Source organism: Musca domestica, unplaced genomic scaffold (assembly GCF_030504385.1).
Source record: "Musca domestica strain aabys unplaced genomic scaffold, Musca_domestica.polishedcontigs.V.1.1 9, whole genome shotgun sequence".
In the NCBI taxonomy this organism is placed as follows: Eukaryota; Metazoa; Arthropoda; class Insecta; order Diptera; family Muscidae; genus Musca; species Musca domestica.
The window spans coordinates 9471776-9493251 of NW_026712435.1; the positions used below are offsets into that span (position 1 = coordinate 9471776).

Below are 21476 nucleotides of genomic sequence, written 5' to 3' on the forward strand. Positions count from 1 at the left end.
TCCGTCTGTCCATATATTTTTGTAAACAAAGTACAGTTCGCATTTATTGCCCTATCCAGATGAAAATTTGTACAAATCATTTGTTTGGCCCAAGGACGAACCCTATTGAAATTGGAGATAATCGGTCAAAATTTAGATATAGCTCCCATATATATCTCCTTCCGATTTGCCTTTAATTAGCCACCAAACGTGTAATATCATCCCGAATAGTATGGAATTTTGAACATACAACCAAATTATGCCTGAAAATAAGTATGCCAAATTTGATCGAAATCGGTTCAGATATAGGTATAGCACCCATATATATTGTTCATCCGATTTGTTATTTTTGTCCCCCCGCAGCCGTAATATGCACTCTGTAACAACAATATTTGGGGAAATATATCAAATGCAGCTCAGAAATACATTTGCTAAATTTTATCGAGATCGGTTCAGATTTGGATATAGCTCCCATATATAACTTCGTCCGATTTTCCTTTTATTGTGCACGAAACGTCTGATATTTGTCCAAATGGAATGAAATTTGGCACTTACTCTGGCTCTTGCTCTAGCTTCTACTCTCGAATTGAAAGTAGAAGCTAGTATGTCAAATTTGGTGAAGATCGGTTCAGATATAGCTATAGCTCCCATATATACTGTTCATCCGATTTGTTATATTTGTTATCCACAGCCATAATATGCACTTCGTAACAACGTTATTCAGGGAAATATATCAAATACAGCTCAGAAGCTCCCATATAGCTCCCATATATATCTTTATCCGATTTCAAATTAATTGTGCACCAAATGGGCAATTCAAGTCCGAATTTAAAAGATACAAATGCTTCGGCATATTTAGTCCTTTAAACTTTAAATCATAATTATAATCATAGCGTGTATGAGTGAATTCTCTCAAAAAACTTTTAATTGTTATGCGGAGCTCTACTAAATTAGCAAAGTGGTGTAGGGTATCATAAAGTCGGCCCCGCCCGACTTTAAGACCTTCTTTACTGGTTTATCGGTATTTATGTTCAATAGGATAAAAAATAGGCCGAAACCGAAAATTAACACACGTTCCTTTAGCCTAATCAATCAGCGGTGGGCCTGCAAGTGTTCACACTTTGCACCACACAAGGCTCTTCAGCCAAATGAATATGTTCATCTTTGAAATATTTTACGATATACGTACATTGGTAAAATTCGTGGTAAAAGTACGAACGAACGTACAGAACATGTAAAAAATTTGTTCATATGAAATGTGCCTATTCTTTCCCAAGCTATCAGATATACTATTGGTAAATATTGTCGACATACGTTCGATTTAAATATCTACAAAAATCCCTAATTCATATTGATTGTAAAATTCACCCATTGTGGTCAATAAAATAATTTACTCTCCGTTTTTTGCTCCTTTTTACATCAGCGGAAATGACAGTACTAAAGGAAATTTAATAAAACAAATTCCATCAATCACCAGAATAAAACTATAAGAAAACTTTTAAGGTTTACTTTTCTTTATAAATCTCTTTATGGATTCTATCGTCAACTCTCTCCTGCCCCTGGCAAACAAACATCCAAGAATATGCCATTGCTTTGCAAAAATAAAATGAAAGTTTTATGATTTTGTTTGTTAAAATTTCATAAAAATCTCCCTTTCTATACCATACCAGTATTGTAGGCAGACGACGGTAGCAGCGCATGTAGAATCTGGCAAGCTGTTTGGCACAGATGAAGTGTCAATCCAAACAACCTCCCTTAAATGAAAAACTTGACTTATTCATGCTTTTTTCTTTCATAACTTTTTTGGTGGCCGTGTAGGGAGTGGGGGTTTACGTTATGTTTCTGACCCAGAAAATAAAAATCTTTGTCTAAATGTATGCGAATGTCTCTCAGTACACACTCAGATATTGTTTATATCCCGTCGATACTTGGCTCCACGATTACTAACAATAATTCAGCACAAAAACTGAAAAGACATGCCATAGCATCGAACAGTAACAATGGAAGACATAAATACTATTTGGGCTTTTTAGCCACTCTGACTGTCTAAGAAGCTGAAGGAGACGACGATAAAAAACGCCAGTTATGTGACGTAATTGCCCAAATCGAAAAGCCGTTCTAAATAGTGGAACAACAATAAACATGGCCTCCACAAACATGGCAAGAAGGCAAAGAATTTTTTCTTGAAAATCAAAAGTTTTCTTTTTTCATTTTGATGACGGGCTGGCTGATAGTGGAGAGGAAAACAAAAATTCTAATGAAAAACTTGTACTGGCAGACGTCACTCACTGAGCTGGAGCGAATGAAGGCAACTCCGTTTGTATTTTATACGCCTACAATATACATAGCTGGCAGACGCCATTCCTTATTGTGGGTGATTTCGGTAGGCTTAGATACAGCGAGGTCTGGGTGGCTGTCAGGCGAACCAAACATCCGACCATGCCACCAAACCCAACACTTGCATACGTAGATCCGAAAGCTAGGAGTTTTTGCAACAAAGCATGTCAAAAGTTAATAGTTTTATTTATAGTTGTTTTCCATTTCGGCGGTGTTATTTTTTTCTACTGTCGTGGAAATGGATTTCGGAACAAATAGTCTGTTTGTACCTAGTGCCTAAAACTAGGATAAAAAATGACTCGAAAGTAGGCCGACTTTATCAGTGATTTGACTAAAATTCACCGTTTTCCTTCATGCATCGTCCAGTGCATATCGGCCAGGAGTTGGAAATAAAAAAAAGAGAAAACTATTTCAACGGAAAACGACAATGGAGACATTCATTTATATTTAGTCTACATATTAATTATTCTGATAGCCATCACGACATACCTTTCAAATACTCAAAGCACACTTCAAGGGCTCTCATACACTGAACGTTTGCTTCTTTCTTTGATAATAGAAATTGCTGATAACCGAATATTTAGGCCCCACAAAGCAGTTATGCGCCCTCTGTAACAATAATATTCGATACAAAATGTCAAATACAGCCTAGATATACTATTGCGTAATTTTGTCGAAATCCCTCAAATTTGATTCGAATGATACAACACCTAACAGTACTGTATTGGGGGAAAGAAATGAGAAAGTTGATGAATTGACAAGGACAGGCTGGCAGCCAACCGACCTTGATGTCGCCAACATCTTAAAACCTACTCTTCTTCTTCTTAGTCATTATACCCTCAACCATAGGGGTAGAGAGAGTATATACTATTCGATACGGTCACAACCTAGATCTCTAGATCCCTGAACCAAATCCGTTTCAGGACATTTAGAGTCGATCTTGGAATGTCCGTTTTTGATCGGGGGTATTAATTCTAGCACTCCGTCGTGTTGTGTGTCGTGTTGTTAGGTATTTAAAATTATTTCAAAGTTGTGGTCCATTTTACAGCTAAATATAAACCAATGGTCATTTAAAATGCTAGACCTTGTCCTTAACTCTCTTCTCATGCAGTATCCCGTGTGAATTGATTTTCAATTGTGACCTGTAGAGAACGACTGCAAAATCACACAATTTTTTTGGTCCATTTGAACACCTAAAACAATAGGTTTTAATTCTGAAAAACAATAAGTTTTAATTCTGAACCTGACCCTACCCCCATGCACAATATCGTGAGGATCGGACGATCCCTCCAGCACATAATGTTGTAGGGTATAAAAATTGCGTATGCAGTCTTTGTACAGCCCTTCAGTTTTAATTTAAACGCAATTTTTTGAGAAAAAATTTTAAACTGTTGCTTTCCAAATGGTGGAGGTGTTTTATACCCTCCAGCATAGTATGGAGGGTATATTAAGTTTGTTATTCCGCTTGTAACACCTCGAAATATACAGTTTAGACCCCATAAAGTATATATATTCTTTATCAGCATAAAATTCTATGTCGATATGGCGATGTCTGTCCGTCTATCCGTTTGTCTGTCTGTTGGAATCACTATAGCCTCCGAACGAATTGAAGTTGGTTGATAAAATTTTACTCAAATGTATATTATGTCTGCAGGACTTTTGGTATTGAAAATGGGTCATGTAGGTCCACGTTTTGGTATAGCCCCCATATAGCTCCCCTATTTTCAGTATTTTGATAATTTTAGCGACATTATTTACTGGAATTGTTTCAAATTTGGTATTTGAAGTTCGTAATGGATACTACAGCCTACGACAGAAAATTGTCTGTGCAGATCCACGTCTTCGTATAGCCCCCATATAATGGTACCTCCCGAAATTCGGTATTTTGATGAAGTTGTTAATGAATAATACAGTCTATAACAGAAAATTATCCGTGCAGGATACAGCCCCTATATAACCGCACCTCCCGATATTCGGTATTTTAATGATTTTAGCTATATTATTCACCATATTTTTTTTCAAATTTCGCATTCGAATATTGTAATGGTTTATGACAAAAGTTGCCTATGCAAATTAACGTTAACGTATAGACCCTAATATAACGGCTACATTCGGTATTTTTAAGATTTTAACAGATTTTACTTTTTTGAAAATTGAACAACACTTTTCATTAAATTACGTATGTGCTTTACTCATGTCTATCAAAACCGAAACATAGTCCATGTATCACACGATATGTGCAACTTCTACATATGGAGAATTTGACAGTGCATATGTAGAAAACATTTTGTCTGATGTTGCCTTAACACAATTTCTGAGGTTAAGATGATAGAAACAAATGCGAAACAAGTCAACTGCTCTTTTCAAGCTTGTCTTAATGTTTTTCTCAACCAGAAATATGATTAGAATTTGGATTTTATCGGCCAACTAATTCTTAAACCTCCCCAACAAAAGTTCAACATTTTGATAATTGGCATAAAATTGGAAATAAATGTTTGATTTTCTTTAAATTTTGCACACACCAATATTTTTATCAAAAGTTGTCACATATCTCACAAAAAGTGAAGGACATAGTCAATAGTTTCCAAATCTGGCACATTGTAATTTTATATCAGACTTAGGTCAGATACTAAATGGGCAATATTGACCCGTTCAAATGATTTTTGGAAAATCTCATCTCAATCAGACAATAAATGCAACCTCTACTTTGTTTACAAAAATACATGGACAGAAGAACATGCATAAATCGATTTAGAATGTGATTCTTTGCAGATCATGAAAAGCAACTATGGGTCTATCTCGTTTCCTTTTGTCTGTTAGAAAGAAATGCACAAAGACATAATACCCTGACCACCTTATGGTATGGGGTAAAAAACGGTAATGTTGGCTCAAGACAGAGTCTTCATCTTCTTCATCAAAACTATTGCTGGCCTGACAATATAATATATATATATATATATATAATTATTCAAACTGGTCGATTAATTTTTAGTCAAATGAGCAGTTATTTGGAATTTACTGTATATTGTACACCTCATAATTGAGGGCTAATTGATTTAAGAATAGCCAAAGTTAATTATTTTTTAAACCCATTAGCACCTCAGATTGTGCATTAGAGTCCTCATAAGTCCCCCTAACCATGTCGGTCTGTTTGTCCGCCAAAAGGTGGACTTGAGGGGGTATTATTACATGGAGAAAATTCTAAAATTGTAGATATGTTGAAATTTTTGTGTAAGACTTTCACCCCCCAAATACACATTTTTAACCAAATCCTTTGAAATATGGTAAAATGCGAAACATCGACCTACATTGAAAACTTTCTTCACCCCTTATAATCCAAGATGACAAATAGAGGCCCAATCGAAAATATAGCAGAACAACATAGCATGTCAAACTGAACACTTGATTCAAATAAGTAAAAACAGTTTTATCCACCTCATAATTGAGGCAGACTGATTTCAGAATAGTCAAATATAATTACTATTTTACACCCATTACCGTAATATGGGAACTAATTTTATTTGTCATTTAAATTGTAAATTGGAAACCCCATAAAGTCCATATTTTTCATCATAGTATAATTCAATGACGATTCAACAAATATTCGGTCCCGTGCTACTTTCTTATATTTGTAATTTGTTCATGTTTTCACAATTTATTTCATATAGATGTATATCCCAAATCAACGTTCCCAACCAATATTCTCTTGGGGGATACAAATTCAATAGAATACAAATTTTTCTTTTCTGCCCACACATTAGATGTGAAAGTGGACTTGGGGATACTCTAATGTGGGAACTTTACATGAATAAATTTTTATGTGGCAATTATCTGTACGATGGTTCCTTAAACCAGGGTAGCATAAATGCAATTTGTTAGTGGTCAAGACCAATATGGGCCCTACTCCGAAAATTTTATGCGAAGAGGTTCTCTACCCCCTTAGAAACAAAGATGCCAAAAATAGAAGAAAGTGGCAAAGACTCCAAAAATGGCTTAAATCATACGATGGTTATTTATGATCGATATCATGACCTGCAAAAGCGATTTAAGGTATCTTACATGTTCAGGAAGAATTTTTGGAAGGATAGAAATCTTTTTCTTACTAAAAGTCCCATTTGCTCTACTATTTTGCACCCTTTATATTTGGTATTTTACTGATTATACTCCCAACATTTTTTGCATTTTGAGCTCTCATTGGACGGATTATTGTCACATGAAAGAAGTAGGGCCACGCTTTGATATAAGCCCCATTAGTCTTTTTCGGTCATTTTTGTTTGTTTAAATGTCTGCGCATCTTCCAGCTGAAGAACGATGTAGGCCCTGGAGTTGAAAGGTAGATGTCAGTTACCATCGTATTTCGCACTTATTTAATTTTGTTGTTGAAAAATTGTATGTAGTGAAAAATAATTCTTTATTTTGTTCACAAAAAATCCACTGAATTCAATATGGTATTACAAATTGACAAAAATTGACAAAAGAAGAATAACAAATAGAAAAAATCTTCAACTTGTTCGCTGATTTTTTACAGCAACTGTTTAAAGATCCTTACAAAGTTCGTCAATAGAATGTACTTTTATTTTAAAATTCAATTCCATTGGAAATTTTTTTCGATATTTTCCCGTTTTGAGAATTGTTGCAGTTCAGTTCTCAAGAAATCAAGTCATTAATATTCGAATTCAAAAATAAAATATAAAAAACACTACAAATGTACATTAGAAAAAAGTAAGTCAAAATGGAAAAAAATCATGCAAAATAAAACATTACTATTGTACATTTCAAAAGTCAAAATGAAAATGTTAACATATAACATTTTTACGCGATTTTTTTGGATATTAACCTTTTCGGATAAGAGAAAATTCCGAATTTGTATGAATCGTTAAAATCAGTTCAGCGGTTCTTAAGTTATAAGCGTAGTAACTAACACAACTTTCATTTATATATATATATATATATATATATATATATATATATATATATATATATATATATATATATATATTTATATATATATATATATAAATAAATATATATATATATATATATATATATATATATATATATATATATATATATATATATATATATATATATATATATATATATATATATATATATATATATATATATATATATATATATATTTCCCTATATTAAATTTTAAAGAGTCGTTGCTTTAGAGGCTATTTATGACTTTGAGAAGGCTTAGATATAAAATCGCATAAATCATATGTATGAGAGCTATACCTATAAAGGACTTGATTTGGTCGAAATATAGCAGACTCATCGTTCATTGCTATCGTGTTCATATTTTGACTCTGAGGGGCCTAAATCTTAAATCGAATGAAAATGTATATACATTCTTGCCGATTCTAAAGAAATTTGGCAGATGTCATTCTCATCATAACCAGCACTTCAAAACGGCCCCATAGTGCATTGTTTATAGCTAAAGAATAAACATATTTTTTTTTATGTGTTTGTTTTCTCTTTTGAGACGAGCTTAATGATCTGAAATTTGCAGTGAAAAGGAAAGCTAGATAGACACTATCACACACTCACCACTATGCGACGCGTTTCGCCGTTGGTTAAGCGGCTCATGAGGCATATTTGGTGTGGATGATGGCTTACAAGGGCCGTTCTCTGGAAAGTTGTATATATTTCGAACTTATTGCAAATTAGCATATGCGAATTATACACTAGAAACTCTCCAGGTTCGACTCAAGTTCTATTGGCAGATCTTTTTCACAGCAAAGTTTTTTTGTTTGTTTGTTTGTCGCATAGTGGTGAGTGTGTGATAGTGTCTATCTGGCTTTTCTTTTCACTGCAAATTTCAGATCATTAAGCTCGTCTCAAAAGAGAAAACAAACACATAAATCATAAAACATATGATCTTCGCCTTAACAAGGCAAAACTCAAAAATTCAGCCGAGCCTGGCTGTGGGATTTGAACCGCGGACCTCGGTGTGCAGCCAACTAGAAGTTGCCGTCTCTACGTTCAGAGCCATTAACCCGTCTTCCTAAAGCAGCACAAAAACAAGTGTATGCATTAGAAGCAATGTAGTTGTTGTGGACAAAAAATATCATTAAGCTCGTCTCAAAAGAGAAAACAAACACATAAATCATAAAACATATGATCTTCGCCTTAACAAGGCAAAACTCATATTTTTTTTTTTTTTTTTTTTTTGAAAATTTTAAGTCATTTTCCAAACACTTAAGTTATTGCAGACTTACTTAAAGACAAAATAAACTCATTTATTATTTTTTTTTTTTTTTTTTTGCTGTTAAAATTCGTACAACAATTGCACTTTTTGATAGCAAATCACACATAATTGGTGCAAAATGGTAATATTATGCACTTATAAAAACTGTATCATTGTACCAAATTTAATGCAAACGAAGTTGATGATACTTGCTAGCCCGCACAAAGTCCTTTACGTGCAAGAATCGTCAAGTTTTGTAACTTTTTGTTCGAAAAGAAACGAAGCAATACTTTTCTATCCAACTGATAGGACCGTTGGCAACTTCATTATCAATTCGAAGAAAAAGAAACAAATCGTTATTATTAACTTGTAAATTAATACATGTCCTAAGGCAGAACTGTGTCTATGATATTGTCCATCACTGGCAAAAACATATCTGGGGATTTCCGTATTCCCCAACGTTAACTTAGTTTTGTCGGTATATTTTTCTTTTCTCTCTTCCGATTAAAACCCTGTCAATTGGGTAAATGAATAAGCATGTCAGCAAAACGCACACACCCACACTCAAAATCGCAAATGTGTAGACAGTGTGTTTCAATTCCATTTGCGCTTCCTGCTCGCAACATAATGAGACAATGACTGGTCGTTTTGTTAACGTGTTGGTGTGCATGTGTTGGGCATAGGTTGGCCTAACTTGGCTATCAGTCGTCGGAATGTATGTATATTTTCTACAGGGCATTCACATTCATTTGTTAGTAAACAATTATAGATGTCTATCGTTCTTTACGCTCTTTTCGGAGTGAATTTTCCCCCAAAGAGTATTAAGGCGTTGTCGCCAATTTGTTGCCTTGCAAAACTTGGAAAACAAGTTTTTCCTTCGTAGCGAGTCTAAGCAAGTTTTGGGTGTGAGAATTTAGGAATTTTGCAAAAATGAGTGTGTGTGTGTGAGTTGTATGAATTAGTTCTTTATTCAACACCAAATATTTAATGAGAAAAACTTGACCCAAAATAGAATAAATTAATTTGAGGGACCATAATGATTAGGAATTTTTGGCGCCAGATTGTGCTCCTTTGTTCCTTAAGTTCATTTGGCGAACCCATTCACTTAGCTCCCCTTAATGGTCATTGTGAGATCCTTGATATTGCTTAAGTTACATGTAAAAACTCTCAAATTTATTTTATTTGCAGGCAATTTTTCATGTCTTTCTTATATCCTTGCTTAGGCCTTTCCGAAAGAAATCCCCTTTAAGACATTTAAAATCGATCTAATCATGCCGTCTGTCTGAGAGCAGAACAATTCTCAAACCAAGTATTCCATTTGATCCAAATAAGTACATCTTAATATTTTTATTAAATTGAGATTTAGATGGACTTAATTGGCCCACAACTTCTGTATCTACCCCGCGAAAGTTGAGCATTTTCAAAGAAAATAATTTATTTTATGACAACAAACGATACCGAGTCAATCCTCCTGGTACCTCTAACAGAAAAGGTCAATATTTTGAATAATTGTTGCTCCCATAACAAGCGAAATAATGTATCGATTTTCTTCAAATTTAGTATATATCAACACCTCTACCAGCTATAGAATTTGGGACTATTCTTTCTTGTACCTTCCTACAAAGGGAATTTTTTTTTGAATAATATTGAGGGTGAGAACGCATAAAACGCTTTTTTGACTAGCTAAAGTCATCGGCTGGCTTCATCGGAAAAGATCAAGGGTCAAGATTTTTAATAATTACACTGGTTGTGAAATGTAAATTAAGTTTCCAGATTTGGTCTGACTTGCAACATGTCAATATTCCTGTCATCAATCTCTAAGAAAGAGTTACTTTTAAATATATGTCTATTAGTAGCGAGGTCAATTTTCGACCAGAGAATATACCAAAAGTTTGAAAATTTTTTTCCATACAATAAATGAGAATCGGCCATAAGAGGTTGTACCATAGACTCATGAACATATTGACTACGGATAACTCTCAGCACGCTTTTGCATAGTCAAAATGCTGACTTAGCCAGTCGGCCTACTCAACTTCGACAACACATTTCACCGTTTTTCAAGAATTTCACTTCCCGTATTTTTTGATACATTTTATTATGGAATTGTTTTCAACTGACAAATGTCCTACAGTTGTTGATATTTTAGATTTCACTGACTTTAATATTTTCAACTCATACCCCTAAAACGAAATCTGCTGATTCGAATTTCTTCGACAAAATTCAAGCTTTTTAATACTTACAGGGACGATCCAGCAGATTATAAAAGTAGAGCTAAAATTGAAAACACGTGTATTGGCGTTTTGAAAGTTTACATCTCAAGATAACCTAAGAAGTAATTCCCTTCTCTTCCACATTTTTTGAAATTTTGGCAAATTGATAAAAACTCCCTTTAAACGGTATCGTAGCATCAGTAGGCCATCAGGCAGGTCAACTGGAGACAAAAGTCTGATCTGTGCAAAATGTAAGCTTCCTGTTTAATTCTAACGTGATAAAGACAGATGGACGAACGGATAGGACTACATCGTCTTAAAATTTTGCGCTGATCAAGCATATATATATACTTTGTTGGGTCTAAAAGTTGTATAAAAAAACTTCAAACTAAACTTTTGGATAATCAGGGAAAAATCGTTCTAATATCGAATATCAGCAAGTGCCATTGTGTAGGGTCTACCCGAAAAAATGGGCCTATGTGGAAACTTTTCTGCTAAAAAAACTGTAGCCATTAGGAGGGCCAAATAATATATTTCCAACAATTCTGTTTGGTAATGTGGTCACCCTCATACCAGGGCATATAGAACTATGCAACCGATTCGTTTTTTTCCAGACTCTAACTCTGTCATTTTTTTAACAATTTTTATTTTAAATCCAAAAAGAAACAAACATGTTCATTCTACGGAATAAAATTTGAATAATGCAGGTACTATTTAATGCTTAGTCGGTTTTTTTACAAAAGTTTTACTAGATTTTCAAAGTTCTGTTAAAGTTTGTAAGATCGTACAATAATGCAGGTTCTGGAAAAAAAAACTTGAAAGCTATATATTTTTTGTTTTTTTTTTTTTTTTCAAATCTTTGGGCAAAATTCGACTTGACGAATTGTGTAGCATTGAGAGATATAATTTATTTCAAGCAATTTTGAATTCTTTAGTTCATAGTAAATTCGATTTTCATCGATATATGGGCTATGTTTTCTCTCAGGCCAAGATTATGATTGTTATGCGAAGAACATTTTAGTCAGAAACATGATACAATGATATCAAGGTAGGGCTATGATACCATATGATTTTAATTTTTTATTTTCTTGGCTTAATACGTCATCTTTATTTGTTTATGTATGTGTTTTCTTTTCAATAACAAAAAAATTGTTCAGAAAATATTCAAATTCGGGTGTTTTCAAAATGTTTATTTCAACGTATGCATCGACAAAATCTAGAATTTTTGTAGCGAAATAATCCTTTAGAGATATATAGTACACGATTTTGAAAAGAAGTGTTGACCTTTTATTCAGTTATCGCGTTTTTTCAATTATTTATTCAAAATAAATGCAACAAGTTGTTTGATTTTAATTGTTTTGATACTAATTCTGACATTACAAGCCAAACAAGTAGACCTCTATACTTGCAATTCTTTCAAAGTTGACCTACCTTCTCTTCTTTGTACCATGAGTCAGAAACAAGTAAAACAGGAATCAAGTTAATTAAATGAAATAACTTCAAATAACAATTTTTAAATTATTTTATTGGAAATTGTGACTGGAATCTTCAAAACCTCAGATATGGGGAGGAACCGTTATATGGGCGATGTTCGAAAACCTGCGTAGAGAATAAGAGTTGTGCAAACAGACAAAACATGACATTTTCCATTCCAAGTGTTCAGAATATAAATCAAAAAATGGCATTTTGGTGGGGCCTAGTGAAAAGCAAGTGATTGGAGCCTTTTAAAGAAAGGCAGCATGCGTAATACATAGACTAAGGATTACCTACGATAGCATATTTATACGACATATAATAGAAACATCAGAAAAAATATAAATGCTATTTTATAGGAATTTTTTCAGTGATATTTTGGATAAAGTAATTATTTTTAAAAAAAATTGTGTTGCCTAAAAATTTTAAAAACATTTTTCTATGAACTTTAAACGGCAGTTGTGTAAACTAATTCATATCTGAAATTGCTGTCATCGAAAATATTTTGTGGCCCAAAAATGCACGCAATAGTTTTTATATTCTTAAATACTTTAAATAATAGGGTTACCATTACGACATGTATGCCCCTATATCTTTGTTACTTTTCTCAATTTACCAAAATGTAGGGATAAGTAATATTTAAACATAAACACTTACAAAAGCGTACATATTTTATGCTAACACACATGTATACATGTATATGTTTAATGAACTACCATTAGTGTAGGCTGGTGTGTGTGTGTGTAAACTTTTTGTAATGACTGTTGTTTTACTTTAACTATTGAGACACTTTTATGAGTTTTTATCATGACTCAATGTTTACTGAGGCACAGCCATTACATGCTCACAATGCTCGCTACATACCTATACATATGTACGTCAGCATTCCTCTAACTACCATTCAAACGCGTTTTCCCACCCACTCGCAATAAGTTACAAGTTACAACAATCGCACAAGCACACACACAGACATTTACTGATTCATCGTTCACAGGGCTATGCAAAAAGTTGTACTTTGACATTTCGGCAGTTTATTTCGGTTTCCATTCATTTTAAAAGTTCACCCGAATAAACTAAAAATAGTTCTTGAAGTATTTTTTGTCACTGAAAATAAAATCATTGGGAGAAGCTTTCAAAATTAAAACAATAACCTAAAAAGGGAAACAAGTTCTGGTTTGGAGTGGGACGATTGTTTTGAGGTCGAATTCTGTAAGTGGTGAGAGTACTCAAATACGATAACATCGAAATTAACGAAAATCAGTATATTTATACCGATCGCCATCTCTCCGATTTCTGAATATATGAAATTCTGCATGCCAGAGCCAATAAAAAAATTCACTATTTTATACCCTCCACCAAGGTATGGTGGACTAAGTTTGTCATTCCACTTGTAACACCACAAAATATAAATTTTAGACCCTCTGACAGATAATTGGCTGTAAAGGTCCAAGTTTTCGTATAGCCCCATAGGCATTTTGCCTTGGGATTTTTTAAAGTTTCCATGTTTCTTCCAAATGGTGGAGGGTTTTAACAGTTCAGTTTTAAAGCATGGACATCACATCTATCGTTAACACAAATATAGATATAACTTTTTTTAGGAAAATCACTGAATACCATCGCATGTATGGATGTTATAATTATTCGAAATTTCGACGCTTTGTGGGAAGGAGTGTATTCCATATCTCCACAACACCTTTTTATACCCTCAGCCATATGGCTAGAGAGGGTATATGTATATCACTTGATACGGCCGAAACGTGCCTCATCGAAATAACGAATTTAGACCCTAGGTCTCTTTGAACCAAATCCGTTTCAGAAAATTTAGAGTCAATGTAGTGATGTCCGTCCACCAGTCCATCTGTCTGGCTGGCTGGTGCTCACAAAGGGAGTATCCGATTTCGTCCAAACTTGGTGAAAGAAAAAGGATGATCTGATTTTGCTCCAACTTTGCAAATCCTTATATTTCCATCGGTGCGTTAGGCGCGAAAGTGGACAATATCGGTCTACTCCATAAAGGGTCAACATTTGGAAAAATTATAACTCTAATAAAATGTGATATAAAAGTTCGATTGACTTCAAATTACACACTTCACAATATTTTTATTAACCCAAGGTCTGGTTTGAAGATGGAATATATCGGATCACTCCCTCTGGTACATCCCCCACAAAAGGTTCAACATTTTCAATGCAATGCAGGTCATAAAACGAGATATTAACACCCGATTCCATTCAGACTTGGTACATCTCAATATTTCTACCAACACAAGATTTGTTAAAAAAGGGTCAAAGTTTTAAATTAAAATCCGGTTCTCTTCATATTTCACACATCCCATTAGTTCTACCAACACAATATCTCCTGTGAAGATGAGGATATTCATCCGTCAAAACCGACTAATTCTTTTTAACTTGTTCAGATGTAATTCGAATCACTTTTGTTGTAATTCGTAACATTGAATTTATTAACCGAGAATTTATTTTGAAATTTAAATAATGAATCGATTTTTCCCTTTTTTATACCCTCCACCATAGTATGGAGGGTATATAAAATCAGCATAAAATTCTATGTCGATTTATCAACGACCGTTCGTCTATCCGTCTGTCCGTCTTTGGAAATCACTCTAGCTTCCGAACGATATGAAGTAGGTTGATAAAATTGTACTCAGATGTGTATTATGTCTGCAGGACTTTTGGTATTGAAAATGGGCCATGTAGGTCCACGTCCTCGTATAGCCCCCATATAACGGTACCCCCCTCCGATGTTAGGTATTCTGATGATTTTAGCGACATTATTTACCGGAATTGTTTAAAATTTGGCATTTGAAGTTCGTAATAGATACTACAGCATAAAACAGAAAATGTAAAATGCCATGTAGGTCCACTTCTTCGTATAGCTCCCATATAACGGTACCTCCTGATATTCGGTATTCTGATGATTTTAGCGACATTTACCGGAATTGTTTAAAATTTCGCGTTTGAAGTTCGTAATAGATACTACTGCATAAAACAGAAAATGGGCCATGTAGGCCCACTTCTTCGTATAGCCCCCATATAACGGTACCTCCCGATATTCGGTATTCTGATGATTTTAGCGACATTTACCGGAATTGTTTAAAATTTCGCATTTGAAGTTCGTAATAGATACTACAGCCTATGACAAAAAATGTCTGTGCAGATCCACGTTTTACAACTCCCTATATTCGGAATTTTGATGATTATACCTACATTATAAACAGATTTTTTTCCAGTTTCGCATTTGAATATTGTAATAGCTTGTGACAAAAGTTGCCTATGCAGGTCCACGTCGTCGTATAATTGTCACACTGATTTGTTCCAAGCGCAAGCACTATATTGTTTTTGACATATATCGTCCATACAAAACTTCCTCCATAATTTGAACAAATAGATGTATCAAATTTGGTGTAAGATAGTCCTATACCTCTCCACATATATGCAAATTAAAATATTAAAAAAAAAATAAATAAACAATAAATAAATAAATGAAGATGAATGATTCATTCTTCAATTTAATGCGGACAAGAACATTGTCGACCTCTGCTATTTTTATGGAAAATTATGAACATACCTTAAAAAAATATGAATATTTTTCATTCCGTGGTGCCCGACTACGACTTGTCCGTCTGACTCCATGATATTGGGAGTATAAAAATTCTCCAAGAACATTGTCGACCTCTGCTATTTTTATGGAAAATTATCGAAATACCTTAAAAAAAATATGAATATTTTTTATTCCGTGGTGCCCGACTACGACTTGTCCATCTGACTCCATGATATTGGGAGTATAAAAATATCGAGTTTTGGGGATAGCATTTTGATTATTCAAACTACTCAAAATTAATTTCAGTGTTGATTTGACCCATCACCCGATAATAAAAAAGGAACCTCAGCTCATCTCACGCTTCCCTCAATTCATATTCTTCTACTTCTTTAGCAAAAAACTAAAGCGCTTAATAATTCGTTATCAAAAAAAAAAAAAAAAACTTACCTCAAATATGGTTTTATTGTTTTCTCTTCTCTGAAGACTGTCCAATTTTTTTATATTCCACAATTGTATTTAACTCTTCTGGATAACATTTATTTTTCGTGGCGAATTATTATCACTTTTGTGTTCTCCACTTAGCTATTGTTGAAAATTTGGTTATTTAAATTTTCTAAAAAAAAAAGAAAAGAAACATCGTTTCAATAAAGCACACACAGAAACGGGTCGTCGCCTGCTTAAACAAGTTTCTTTGTTTGATTCAAAATTATGATTTTTGCATTCAAATTCAAAAGGGAAACGACCCGGCCGACTTAACACCAAAACATGGCTGAGCAAAAGCCAAAATGGAATACTATTTTTATTCAAATTTATACAAAACTAGCTGGCCCGGTCCGCGTTGCCGGCCCGTAGTTTTTGTCTATTATGCATATTTTCCCAAGCATAATTATTCACTGATATGACTGATATAAGTGTTCACGTACTGGTCGATTAAAAGTGTTTTGAAATACCTGTGCCTATATTTAAGCCGTGGGCTTTCATATTTAAACCGAGGGCTTCAAATGTGTGGATGTACAAATCTATTAAAAAGTATATATTAATCGTATCCCCATGTAAGGGATTAAATTAATTTTTAGTATGGTAAAAATCGTAGCAAAATTTTCCAGTCAAATGAGCAATAATTTGGAATTTACTGTATTTTCTACACCTCATAACTGAGGGCCGAATGATTTAAGAATAGCCAAAGTTAATTACTTTTTTAAACCCAGTAACACCTTACATTGTGCATTAGAGTCCTCATAAGTCCCACTAACCATGTCTGTCTGTTTGTCCACCAAAAGGTGAACTTGAGGGGGTACTATTACATGGAGAAAATTCTAAAATTTTGTAGATATCTTGAAATGTTTGTGTAAGATTTTCACCCCGCAAATACACATTTTTAGCCAAATCCTTAGAAATATGGTAAAATCAGGAGGTACCTTTATATGGGCACTACTCCGACCTATATTGAAAACTTTCTTCTACCTCTTATAATCCAAGATGACAAATAGAGGCCAAATTAAAAATATAGCGGAACAGCATAGCATGTCAAACTGAAAAATTCGAGTGATTTAAATAAGTAAAAATAGTTTTATCCACCTCATAAATGAGGACAGAATGATTTCAGAATAGTCAAATATAATTACTATTTTACACCCATTACCGTAAGATGGGAATTAATTTTATTTGCCATTTAAATTGTAAGTTGGAGACCCCATAAAGACCATATTTTTCATCATAGTATAATTCAGTGACGACTCAACAAATATTTGGTCCCGTGCTACTTTCTTATATTTGTAATTTGTTCATGTTTTCACAAATTATTTCATATAGATCTACATCCCAAATATACGTTCCTAACCAATATTCTCCTGGGGGTCACAAATTCAATAGAATACAATATTTTCTTTTCTGACCACACATTAGATGTGAAAGTGGACTTGGGGATACTCTAATATGGGGACTTTACTTAAATAAATTCCTATGTGGCACTCTGTATGATGGTTCCCCACCCCAGAGTAGCATAAATACAATTTTTTAGCCAAATCAATTGATGAATGTGGTCAAGACAAATATTGACCTTATTCTGAAAATTTCAAATTTTATGCGAAGAGGTTCTCTACCCCTTAGAAACAAAGATGCCAAATAAGGGCCAAACAAAGAAAAAAGTGGCCAAGACCGCAAAAATATCTTAAATCATACGGAGGTTATATAAATATGGGTTAAATAGGGTTGTACCCTTATCCGAGAATTATGATCGATATCATGACCTGCAAAAGCGATTTAAGGTATATTGAATGTTTGGAAAGGATATAAATCCTTTTCTTACTAAAAGTCCCATTCGCTCTACTATTTTGCACCCTTTATATTTGGTATTTTACTGATTGCACTCCCAAAGAATTTTGCATTTTGAGCTCTCATTGGACGGATTATTGTCACATGAAAGAAGTAGGTCCAGGCTTTGAAATGAGCCCCATTAGGTTTTTTTCGGTCATTTTTGTTTGTTTAAATGTGTTCGCATCTTCCAGCTGAAAAACGGTGTAGGCCCTGGAGTTGAAAGGTAGATGTCAGTTTACATAGTATTTCGCACTTATTTAATTTTTTGGTAAAAATTATATAGATTGAAAAATTATTCTTTATTTTGTTCACAAAAAATTCCATTGAATTCAATAAGATAATACAAATTGAAAAAATCTTCAACTTGTTCGCTGAATTTTTACAGCAAATGTTTAAAGATCCTTGTAAAGATTGTCAATAGAATGTACTATTATTTTTAAATTCGATTCCAATGATTTTTTTTTAGATTTTTTTCCGATTTGAGAATTTTTGCAATGAGATCTCTTTTTTGTGATTTTTTAGCGATTTTGAAAAAGTAATTATCTTTAACTTTGGTGTGACCGCGTTCAATTATTTCGATATTCCATTTCGCCACCACATAATTCGGCACTACACTTCCGTGTAACCCGCCATCAATATCAGTTCTCAAGAAATCAAGTCAATTAATTCAAAATAAAAATTCAAAAATAAAATATAAAAAACACTACAAATGTACATTAGAAAAAAGTAAGTCAAAATGGAAAAAAATCATGCAAAATAAAACATTACTATTGTACATTTCAAAAGTCAAAATGAAAATGTTAATATATCACATTTTTACGTGATTTTTTTGGATATTATCCTTTTCGGAGAGGAGACAATTCCGAATTTGTGTGAATCGTTAAAATCAGTCCAGCGATTCTTAAGTTATAAGCGTAGTAACTAACACAACTTTCTTTTATATATATAGATTTCTATTTGAAAGAGAACGAGAATCAAAATGCAAAACTTTTGTTTTCTTTTTTGGCATTTTGATAAACAAAATTTATTCAGTCTACGACAGGAGAAAAAAAGAAAACAGGAAACCCCAAACGGCCATTACGGAAGGAGAGAATTATTCACTTGTATCGAATTAATGCAAACAACGGACTATTCTTTCCGTGGCTCCTTGAAAATGTTGTTGCAAACCGACACCGACAAAAAAAATGAAAAACCAACTGACAATGAAACTGGCTGTCTGCATGGAAACTGAAAACGAAACTGAAAGGCTACAAAGAACGGATGTCATGAATATTTGCAATAGTTTTGACGCGTCCTTCCTCCCTATTGACGAGCACTTATATCTTCCGCCCATCAAACGAAGTTCATAATTCAGATGTGATAGACCGTTTCAAATATTGTCAAAACAAGAACGAACATAACTTCAACGTTACCAAGAGGCTAAAAACAACGACATAGCAGAGCTTCTGCATTACTGGTAAGTGAAAGCATGATAATTTATTCCTGTACTATTTTCAAGGCAAATTATTTTCCTGTCTGATACTACACATTCAACTGCAGATCCAGGTTTAAATTTCCGATCGTTGAACGTTGCAGTGATTGAGATGATCACATCTTTCAGAATATCGCAAGTTTAGCCCCTCCATCGGCAAACATAAAAATGCAGTTGCAGGGAAATTCAACCCCAGTTTTCTAAAATAGAACGAAAGCTTCTTTTAATTACATTCTTCACCATTGATGGCAGTTTGGCAAGTTATTACTTCCAATGACATGCCCCCAACGACATTCTTTCCCTTTTTTATACCCTCCACTATAGTATGGAGGGTATATTAAATTTGTCATTCCGTTTGTAACACCTCGAAATATACATTTTAGACCCCACAAAGTATATATATTCTTGATCAGCATAAAATTCTATGTCGATTTGGCGATGTCCGTCCGTCTATCCGGACGGACAGATGTCTGTTCCGAACAAAATGAAGTAGATTGATACCATTTTACACAAATGTCTGCAGGACTTTTGGTATAAAAAGGGGCCATGTAGGTCTACGTTTTGGTATAGCCCCCCATATAACGGTACCCCCGATAGTCGGTATTTTGATGATTTTAGCGACATTATTCACCGGAATTATTTCAAACTTGGTATATGAAATTCGTAATGGAGACTACAGCCTAAGACAGAAAATTGTCTGTGCAGGTCCATGTCTTCGTATGATTTTGCTACATTATTCACCGATTTTTTTAAGTTCCGCATCTAATTACTATAATGGCTTATGATAAAAGTTACCTATGCTGGTCCATGTCGTCGTATAGTCTCTAAAATTGATTTTTAACGGATTTTGTTTGTTTTTGAGAATTGCTAAATTCGTTACAAATGGTGGAGGGTATTCAAAGTTCGGCCCGGCCGAATTTACAGCTTTTTTCTTTGTTCTATTTTGCAATCATCTAGTGCATATGAAATTTAATTATTTTCACGATACTATACAGCATATTATACTTAACCATTTTTGAATGCGTATTGTGGCTTTAGAGCAGTTATAATTTGGAATCAGAAAGAAATTAAGATGTGGGAGGTATAACCAACTCTGAATCGATTTCCTCCGAATTTCAAGGAGGTAATCCTCGTACCAAATAACATTGCCATGGAGTGCATCAGATGACTTCGAGAAGGATTGTATTAAAAAATATGCATTGTGTGCAAAAAACCCCATCCAATTTGGGCTGATTTTACACATTTGATGCACAATAAATATAAAATTGGAGAAAGTTATATGTGGATGTTTTGACAACGAACGACAACGAATGTTTTCTTATCGGAGAAACCCAAATTCGGCAGTTAACCACTTTCGGACAAGCGAAGCAATTCTTTAGCTCTTTAGTGTCAGAAAGAAAGTTGCCGTGTGATTTCTTGCATTTTTTTTTTTTTTGGAATTTCAGTGGCTTTACCCCGAGCTCAGTTTTCCATATTTATCAAATGGAATATTGCGATATGTTCAGCTCGTGTGTTGATCAAGTCGCTTCTTTACTTTTCGAACCATTTCTGCTGTTGTTGCTGTTTTCTGCCGTCCACTTCCTTGACGTCGGACTACGCTACCAGTACCACGGTAACGAGTGATGCTACGAGGCACAAAAGATTTATTCAAATTTAAATGCTGGAGTGCTCTAACGATAGCCACTTGTGGTTTTCCAGCCAAATATAAAGAAATCACACTATCACGCTTGATTTCCCATTTGTCCAATTTGGACGAAAATATATATTGGAAATATATTTTAAATTTGATCGAATTTTACCAATTTCAATAGGGGTCCTTCCTGGGGCAACCAAATGATTTGTGGAAAATTTCACCTCAAGCGGATAACATATGCGACCAGTACCTTGCTTACAAAATACATGGAATATTGGTTTCCTTCTGCATGTTACAAACACCTG

At 33.9% G+C, this 21476-nt stretch overlaps 1 protein-coding gene across 6 annotated transcripts in view; it reads right to left on the minus strand.

Annotated features, from left to right (window-relative positions):
* LOC101900306 (potassium voltage-gated channel protein Shab) overlaps nucleotides 1-21476 on the minus strand; it is a 270640-nt gene that overhangs the window by 227666 nt on the left and 21498 nt on the right. For all 6 annotated transcript variants that reach the window (XM_059131692.1, XM_059131690.1, XM_059131689.1 and 3 more), the window contains one exon: nucleotides 16199-16364. The gene's annotated coding sequence lies outside the window, so the exon portion shown is untranslated. The remainder of the gene's footprint in view (nucleotides 1-16198; nucleotides 16365-21476) is intronic.